The sequence below is a fragment of the Fundulus heteroclitus genome, chromosome 15 (genome assembly GCF_011125445.2).
Source record: "Fundulus heteroclitus isolate FHET01 chromosome 15, MU-UCD_Fhet_4.1, whole genome shotgun sequence".
NCBI classification, from domain to species: Eukaryota; Metazoa; Chordata; class Actinopteri; order Cyprinodontiformes; family Fundulidae; genus Fundulus; species Fundulus heteroclitus.
In genome coordinates, this window is record NC_046375.1 from 28,467,953 (window position 1) to 28,478,142 (window position 10,190).

The 10,190-nt window shown below is 41.4% G+C and overlaps 1 long non-coding RNA gene across 1 annotated transcript; it reads right to left on the reverse strand.

The window, feature by feature from the left end:
- Positions 1-2,954: 2,954 nt before the first annotated feature.
- Positions 2,955-5,160, reverse strand: LOC118566102. The gene is made up of 2 exons (XR_004932800.1): positions 5,032-5,160; positions 2,955-2,986 (listed from the first exon to the last, which is right to left on the reverse strand). It is a non-coding gene; the product is annotated as an uncharacterized LOC118566102 (long non-coding RNA).
- Positions 5,161-10,190: the final 5,030 nt, after the last annotated feature.

Consider the following 10,190-nt stretch of genomic DNA (forward strand, 5'->3'; position numbering starts at 1 on the left):
GCCTGTGCCTCACTGATCTTACCTACTTCTCCTCTCCTGTCCCTTCCCTCAGAGCAAAATGACTCAAACTAGTTAGCAGTTGTTTCCTGCCATTTTGTTCAGTTTTAACGACATAGACCGAGTGGTGCTTCAGTGGGTTGCTGCGTCGCCTTGCACTTGATTCAGGTGCACATAATTTAGTCACACATAATTTAAGTACTTTTAAGGGGTATTTCATCCTTTTGACAGTGTTAAACCATGTTTTCTTATGACTGGCCCCAATGGGACAGGGTAAAGAGAGAAGAGGCCAAGAATGAAGCCTTCAGTTACTCCGCATGAGTCGTACTCTTTAATAAAATAGAGTAAAAAAGCAGCTCTCCACTCTTTAAAAAACACGGTCTGGTGAGTCCTGGTTCACTAAAGGATGATGGATTTGACATGCTGCCATTGTTTACTGGAATTAACCAAAAGGTCCTCTGTTGTGCTCATGACACTAAGGTATATTAAAGGGAAAAATTATTAATATTTTCCTCTTTGAGTCTAGAGATGTTCACATGAACAGAGAAGGTAGTTTAACCGTCCTCTTGGAACTTCTTCGTAATGATTAAGACTGCCATTTGTGGGCAGTGCTAATCCAAGTTCCACTTTTTGGACACCCAAAATAAAGACCAAAAATGTGTGCAAATATTTACAACTATAGTGAACCACACTGTATCTCAAATAATAACATTTTTATCCACTTTTAGCAGAATTTGACCACTTTGCACTGAATACGCTGGATACTCATCAAAGGTAGTGGGTGGGGGTGGGATTAGTAATAGTACCGGCAAAAATTCTATCTACTTTCACCCTTGCCTGCCTCCCACAGTCATTCCCTGCCAGAACTTCTTGTTTGATATGGCTGTAAGCTGCTACCAGTTCTCATGTGGTCAGCCTGCCAGACCCTGGGTGTTCTGCAAGTGACCAGCCCTCACTGTAAAAAGGATTTCCAGTGCCTGTATGCTGGTCAAGTCTGCTCTGTGTTCCTGTGCGATCCTGTTAACTCTGCCCACTCAGGTGAGCTGTCAGACTGCATATTCTGGTCAAGTCTGGATTGTTCTCTCATGCTTGTTCACTACCATCACCTGGACAGTCAGGTTCACCCTTTACCACATGTCAGCTGGTTTCTGTCCTCTTCAGTTGTCCAGCCTGCCATCCCGTTGATGTTGCCATCCCCTGCCTGTCATCTACAATATTCTTCTCAATAAACCTTTTAAAACGTACTCTGTGTTTTGGCTTGAATATCAGGTTCCCAAATGTAATCATTACATTTTAACATTTTGCCTCACATACTACACATACTACAGTCAAAGGTATCGTTTTTTTTTTTTTTACTTCTCACTAAGAAACACCTCCATTTTTACAGCTGTCAGCAAAATGTGTTATGAATTGGTGCTATATAAACAAAAATTTAATTTAACTTAAAAATATCAGATTTTACTGTTGCTTTTGCCATGTGAATATCAGAAACATGAAATGACTTCCTCTGAAAATACTTTTTCATAATTTATTAAGAGTCTGAATGCAGAGTGCACCAGTCTCTCTAAAGTGATACTTATTGCTATCAGTACATTTATGTGACTTCTATAACTTAATAATAGAACTTTCATTACACAATTATAACTATTATGACTATTTAAGCAACTGTTTTTATATAATTTGTGCTGCAAAATATCCATCCATCCATCCATCCATCCATCCATCCATCCATCTTCCAAACCGCTTTATCCCTCATGGGGTCGCGGAGTGGCGCAGTGGGTAGCGCTGTTGCCTTGCAGCAAGAAGGTCCTGGGTTCGAGTACAACCCTGGGTCTTTCTGCATGGAGTTTGCATGTTCTCCCTGTGCATGCGTGGGTTCTCTCCAGGTACTCCAGCTCCTCCCACAGTCCAAAAACATGACTGTTGGGTTAATTGGTCTCTCTAAATTGTCCTTAGGTGTGAGTGTGTGCATGAATGGTTGTTTGTCTCTGTGTTGCCCTGCGACAGACTGGCGACCTGTCCAGGGTGTACCCCGCCTCTCGCCCAGTGAACGCTGGAGATAGGCACCAGCTGCAAAATATAAACTTATAAAATCTAATTATAGATATTATAATCCATTCTAAATGGATTATGTATTTTTTGGTGCAAAGGGAATAAAAACAGCTTAATTGTTCAAAAGATTATAGCTGAACATTTCTCTGATGTCCAGCGAGTGAAACCTGCAGTCTTTAATGCAATTAAATTTGTATTGATCTGACTAAAATTGAAATGCATGAATTTGCAGATTTGTCAGATTTTTATTTTACCGTCTTGTAGCTAGCTTTCATCATCACTGGGATTGGTCTTGTTGATTCCAATACAGTCAGTTTTACATGAATGTACACATAATCAGAGTCAACAATGCTGTATTGACTTAATTAATGAGTTATTAGCCGGCTTTGTAGAACCATGCTAGCACAAACTTTGTGATGTTAGGATTAGTCAAACTGGATCTCTCAAACCAAACCCAGAAATGGTAGATTTGCTTTGCTGGGTTGGTGGTGGGGCTGGGGGAGACTCTGTATAGCTTTTGCAAAAGTTAGCTTTTTCAGTTACAATGAGCATACATTTCTGTATTTAAAGCCTTAAATCAGAAACGTCATCTTTCAGCCTCTAAAGATGGTAATACATGGGATTCTCCAGATTGGATAAAACAGAATGGGCATGTGTGACTCTGTTATTCAGTGAACCTCTCTGGCTACCAATTTGCTGCTAAACATGTGTTATTATTAATTTGCTTGGAAATTTAGACAGTAATAAATGCATGTGTATTCATTCTGCTAAGTGGTCCGGCTCATCCTTCCTGTTACTTGTGAACCTTGCCGGGGTGCTGACCTCTGACAGAGCTTCTCAGGGGAAGTTAAAGCAGGAAATCCTCCCATTCAGAGCTGCTGTCACAGTTGGGAAGGTAGTACAGCTGCAAAATGCTTCCTGAGGCTTGGGGTCAGATCTGAGAACAAGAACAAAATAATTTCTCACTATAGACCAAGTTAGGAAAACTATCAACATAAACCAAGTCGAGAATGTTCAAAATACAGAAAAGAAAAAAAAAACATCACAAGGCAGTTCAAGAGGTTGACACAGAGGCCATAAGATTTGAGGTCAAAACCAATAAGCTCTGTAGGATAGGCCAGAGGCTGCAGGATCCAGCAAAGAAGACATGGAGGCTGGCCAGATAGCTGTGCAGATGAATGTCAGTGATTTAATGGGATGAACATGCGGCTCAACACCCTCTGGAGAGATATGCTGGTGAAGATTCTCAGTCATCCAAGCCATGGTCATTCCAAAAAAAGTAAAAAACAAAACAACTGGATTTGTTTTCCGTAGTAGAATCCATAGTAGAAGACGCTTCGCTTCCTCTCCAGGAAGCTTTCTCAATTCAAAAAGTCTGGAGTAATGTGGAGTAACAAGCTTTATACCATTGCCAAACAAAGGCCTTGTAATGGCTTAGATAACATGCAAATTCAACTGAAACAGGTCCACCTCTTAGTAATGGGCGGTCGTTGAAGTCATTAAGCCAGCAGATTGAACCGAAACCGGTCCACTCCTCTGTAACGGGGAGTCGTTAGGGTTGTTATTGGCTTGGCTTAAAGGAACAATGTTTTGATCACCCGAATGAGGGTGAGAGTTAAGGTCATGATTGGCTGGAATTAATCCTATAGCTGTGTTGTAAGTTTTTGAGAGTTGGAACCTAAGGCCTCCTCCTCTGTTTAAGGTTGGGTTTTCTCAAAATCCCAGTACATTTCAAACCAAACAGGACCCTCAGACAGAGGCTGGTGCATCCCAAGGACAAAACCCCCAAACCTAAGATGAGTGGAGTGGTGTATGCAGTTCAGTGTAGTGAGGAATGTTCTGATCTTTATATTGGAGAAACCAAACAACCTCTCCACAGACACATGGCTCAACACAGAAGAGCTACCTCCTCAGGACAAGACTCTGGTGTCCAACTACACCTAAAGGACAAAGGACAAAGTCTGTCTGACACGTTCTGGGACAGATGGCGAAAGCAGTATTTATCTACTCTGCAACCTCACAAAAAGTGGACCTCTGAACACAGAAGTTTAAAACCAGGAGATGTTGTACTCCTAAGAGACAACGCAGTTAAACATAATGTCTGGCCTATAGGCATCATTGCTGAGATGTACCCCAGTAAAGATGGACTTGTTCGGAAAGTTTAGGTTAGAGTGCCAAAAGAAGATGCCGTAAAGTTGTTCGCACGACCTGCAAGTGAAATAGTTTTGCTTATTTCTTCAAAGGAGTGAATGTTCGAGGAAGTTGTGTAAGGTGAAACGTTTGTAGTTTCAGACGGGGAGTGTGCTGTTTGTATGTCAGTTTGTTGACATTTCCCAGATTTATACTATAGAAGTGTCTAGTTGTTGCCATCTACTGGCGCAAGTTATGTACTACATTTTAGAGTCTGCCATTTTTGATGATGTCATAAAAAGCAGACCAGGCAGGACAATACAAAGCATGGTTTTCTCTCAGTAACACTGCAACTTCGAATTGGTTGGTCTTTGCTATCAGTACATTTATGTGACCTTTATAAGTCTTTTGTTGAGGACATGACTTTTACTGTCATGTCCTCAACCTCCAGCGCCTTGCTGGAGTCGACATTCAGATAAACTCCTCTCCAAAATGACTACACAGACAAGAGGCGTTGCGTTGACTCTTTACTGAAGCCAGTTGGAGTAGGGTAAAAAGGATTTTGGAGAAAAAGCTAGATAGTTTGTTGTCCATGATTTCTATATGGACAATGGCCTGAAATCTCTTTCTTCTCCATAGGATGCCATCAGCCTTCTGAGAAGGACACAGGAAATGTTAACTTGGTCAAATCCCAGGCTACATAAACTGGCTTCTAACAGTAAAAGGGTTATGGAAGCCTTTTCCTGCGAGGATCATGCTACAAACCTGAACCTGGATCTTGAATCCGATAATCTGCCTATGCAACGCAGTTTGGGTTTGCTGTGGGACTTGGATTCAGACAGTTTTACTTACCAAGTTCAAGAGGAGAGGAAAGCATTCACTCGGCGGGGAATCCTTTCCACTGTAAACCGTCTGTATGACGCACTTGGATTTGTGTCTCCTATCACCGTTCAGGGTATAGGAGACACATTTGATACAGACACATCTGTAGAAAAACCATTTGATATTGGGTGTTACTGAAAAACCGAGCTGTATCATGAGCTCGGTTGGAGAAGATGATGGGGGAACACAATGACATAGAGGCCTGCACATCATTGATGAAATGGGCTTAAATAAAGATGAGGATAGTCATGATTATGTTAAGTTCAATTGAAGTTCAATTGAATAAACTCATCGCCTCCCTCCATTCAATCAGAGTCCGATCCGCCTCTGATGTGAGCCAATCAGCTACGAACCGCACCTCCATGAAGCCCAATCAGTATCCCGCGCTCATCTTAAAAGCAACTTCAAATCCACGTCTCAGCCTACTAACCAGCAAGGGCAAACAGCATCGCATCATGTCGGATTACGAATCAGATGTCCGATTCAACCCACCCCCAACCCCTTCTCCACCATCGTAGCTGAGTTCATCTAGCTTCCATGACGTTCCTCCATCCTCAACCCATCAGAGTGTTTTCTCCCTTCAGTCTTCAGCACTCCCTATCACCTCGTTATTGGTCCGGCAGAAGACCACCAGGTTGGGCCCGGTTCTGCCAGAGGTTTCTTCCCAAAGGGGAGTTTTTCCTCTCCACTGTCGCTTCAAGCTTGTTCATCATGGACAGTTCATGCAAACCTGTGTTTATCAAGTTGGACATTTATCTTAAACAGATCATCATATGGACTGAACAAACTTCTTCTATCTCCACTCCACCACCAGTTTCAGGCCTGGGGGGAACATCCCTGTTCTCATACATCTACTTATGCATATTAAAGTATAATTCAGCATTAATGTTCCTGCCGAGGTCTGAGCGCCAAAGACTTAAATTTTTGTGTCAATAAAATCCTTCTAATTGCCATTTCTTTCTCTGTGAGTTTTTCAGATTGAAATAATTGGCATCCTCCTAAACATGATTACCTCGTCTTCAGTAAGTGAGGCAGTGTTGGAGGAATGTTTAGAATCTGATCGATGTTTGAACTGTTTAGCAGCAGCAGCGCTTTCTGAGTAATCTAAAATTTTTGCTTCATCTAAACCTTCTACTTGTATGTTAGACCCAATCCCAACCACGTTATTTAAGGAGGTATTCCCTTTGATTATTGCCCCTATTTAATACATGATTAATCTATCCTTAGTAAATAAATATGTACCTACCTATATCAAATCTTTTTTTTTCCTATCTAAAATTCTTGAGAAAGTAGTTGCTATTGAAGTATGTGAAGATTTACATAGCAGTAAAACAGCTCTGGTGAAGGGCACTAATGATATTCTCATGGCCTCAGATAATGGACTTGTGTCTGTACTTGTCCTGTTAGATTTCAGTGCTGCATTGATACAGTTGATCGCAATATTCTTCTAGAAACACTTGCACATACAGTACGGAGTAACGGAAAAGCATTAGACTGTGTTATGCCATAAGCTGGTTGAATATGCTTATTATTATTATTAATTATAATTTGGTATTATAATTTAAATAATAAATCATTCAACTCAAAATTCCGCTATAACAAATATAGTTCAAATGGTGGTGATGTTAGCTATAAGCTTGTAAGTATTTATACCACTAATGCATTAGTTAATTTGCTGTTATGAACTCATTTATGCTGGAATAAATGATCAGGTCGGACTGTTAACCGACGAGGTTTATCCAGCAGGCTGTGAGAACCCCAATGTAACTGCAATTAGAGTTTAAATCCTTATTCCTTATCACCATCCAATGATATTGTCTCTGTATTAATATCAGATGTTAACTCCAAAGGAGGTTAGCTCTGAATTCTGAATACCCAGGCAACTGTGAATTGGATTGAGCACAAAACAATGTCTATTCCGCAGTCGTTGGTTTTATTGAACCAAAAGCAATTCCCTGTTACAGTAATTCTCTGATTCAACAACTTTGGAATTCTTACTCATTACTAAACTAAAACATGCAAAATATATATGTGGAAATAAAGAACAAAACAAAAATAAACAATGGATTAAAATGAGCGGTTCGCAGATCTTAACTTAACTCAAAGTTGTTTAACACCGCCCTCAAAACGCCGGCATTTGACGTATCAGCATTGATAGACAGAACAGCTTCGGGAATCTCACTGGACGCTTTGATGTCTTACCAAAAGCTAGTTCAGCTAAGCTCCCTACAGTTCAGATACACGTCACCCTCCCAAGATGGCTGCTACGATGACGTATGAGGGGAGGTCCTAATGACGTAACCACGCTTACGCTGATGGGATAATGCCTAGCTTCGAGAGGGCGCAGCTAACTGGGAGTTTAAACAAACCCGCGACTTGAGCTCGGACAAAAAGATTAAATTGATAAGAAGAAGCGAAAAGAGAGAGGGGGGAAAGCAGGGAAGAAGATGGAAAGAAATGAAGCAGTAACCCACGGCGGGGTTCTTGATGGATCACAAATCAACACAGCAAAATCAATTGTAAAATGCATGCACATACAAAGAAAATGTTCAGCAAAATAATTCCAACTTCGTCGTGGAATAAAAGCATTAACCAACACCTACAAAGTTCTACGCCTGCCCAGGCACTTCTAAACACCCTGTTGGTGAGACAGAAATAAAAGGGGAGACCCCGTTACTTTGAGGTGCCTCGGGGCTGGTCCGGAGCGCTCCGAGTAGTGTGGCTTTCTGGACGCGTCTTGATGAGCGCAGATGTCCGCAGGCTGCAGCGGGACGGGGAAAAAGCTCCTTCGTTTCTTCCTCCGGGTTCAACAGTCAGTCGCTTTGTTGGCCAGACAAAGCGGGGTCCTCTTCGATCACTGGGAGATACGGCGTCTCTCAGTCTTTTGATCAGAGGGAATTTAAAAGTACTTATTTTAGTCGACCTCCTGTTATGTAAAGCAGGGAATAACCGTTGCGTCGAAAAATCTCGGTCCAGCGAGATACTCGAACACGTGGCGTGGGATTGCCCCAACGGAAACAGCTGTGTGTGTCTTCTCGGGTTGGCTAAAGCCAGGGAAGAAGGAAGATTGTCGTGTGTGATCGGCTTTTATAGCCATCACCATAGCAACCTTATCTTGATCGGCGGCCATTTTGCCGTGTTGCGTGATGGGAGTTGGTGGCCATTTTGACCACATGAGTTGGTGGCCATTTTGACCACATTGCATCATGGGTAACGCAGTCCGTTACGTCCCGAATTGATGCAGTTTTTTGTCACGTATGAACTGGCACAACAACTGGTTTAAATCTGTCTGACAAACTCCAATTTGTTCATGTTAATAATAAATCTTAGAGTAGCACAGGGTTCAGTCCTAGGGACAATTTTCTTTACTATATATATGCTTCCAATTGGCGAAATTATTAGACAGCATGGGATTAATTTCCACTGTTATGCTAATAACACTCAGCTCTATTTCTCCATAAATCCTGATGAATCCAATCAACTACTTTGACTGCAGTCATGTCTTGATGACATCAAAACCTGGATGACTTTAAATTTAAATTTAAATTCTGACTAGAAATAAGTTATAATCTTTGAACCAGAGTCCTCAAAAAATAAATTTCTTTATCACTTAATCTGGATTACATTAAATTGGCCTCTGCTAATAAAGTAAAACAATCTTCTTAAATCAAGAACATAATTTAAAATTCTTCTTCTCACCTATAAAGCCCTTAATAATCAAGATCCATCATATATCAGAGCTTTAATTACCAGTATGTTCCTAACAGAGCACTTGACTCTCAGACTGCAGGTCTGCTGGTGGTTCCTGGAGTCTCTAAAAGTAGAATGGGAGGCAGATCCTATCAGGCTCCTCTCCTGTGGAACTAACTCCCTGTTTTGGTCTGTGAGGCTAAAAACTTTCCTTTTTGACAAAGCTTATAGTTAGAGTGGTTTAGGTTACCCTGAGCTATCTCTATACAGTTGTGGTCAAAAGTGTACATACACTTGTAAAAAAATCATAATGTTATGGCTGTCTTGAGTCTTCAATAAGTTCTACAACTCTTATTTTTCTGTGATAGAGTGATCGGAACACATACATGTTTGTCACAAAAAACAGTCATAAAGTTTGGTTCTTTCATAAATTTATTATGGGTCTGCTGAAAATGTCACCAAATCTGCTGGGTCAAAAATATACATACAGCAACAAAATTTGTCAACTTTGGTGATGTAGCGAGTTGTGTCAATCAAATTAGCTTCATGTCATGGCCTCTTCACTTCTTCTAAGTGATTCTGATTGACTACAGCTGTTGACTTCTCATGAGCCCATTTAAATAGGGCTCATTTGACCCAGTGATTAGACTCAGCTACAAAAGCTACAATGGGAAAGTCAAAGGAACTCAGTGTGGATCTGAAAAAGCGAATTATTGACTTGAACAAGTCAGGGAAGTCACTTGGAGCCATTTCAAAGCAGCTACAGGTCCCAAGAGCAACTGTGCAGACAATTATACGCAAGTATAAAGTGCATGGAACAGTTATGTCACTGCCACGATCAGGAAGAAAACGCAAGCTATCACATGCTGCCGAGAGGAGATTGGTCAGGATGGTCAAGAGTCAACCAAGAATCACCAAGAAGCAGGTCTGCAAGGATTTGGAAGCTGATGGAACACAGGTGTCAGTCTCCACAGTCAAGCGTGTTTTACATCGGCATGGACTGAGAGGCTGCCGTGCAAGAAAGAAGCCCTTGCTCCAGAAAAGGCACCTTATGACTCGGCTGAAGTTTGCTGCTGATCACATGGACAAAGATAAAACCTTCTGGAGGAAAGTTCTCTGGTCAGACGAAACAAAAATTGAGCTGTTTGGCCACAACACCCAGCAATATGTTTGGAGGAGAAAAGGTGAGGCCTTTAATCCCAGGAACACCATGCCTACTGTCAAGCATGGTGGTGGTAGTATTATGCTCTGGGGATGTTTTGCTGCCAGTGGAACTGGTTCTTTGCAGAAAGTAAATGGGATAATGAAGAAGGAGGATTACCTCCAAATTCTGCAGGAAAACTTAAAACCATCAGCCCGAAGGTTGGGTCTTGGGCGCAGTTGGGTGTTCCAACAAGACAATGACCCAAAACACACATCAAAAGTGGTAAAGGAATGGC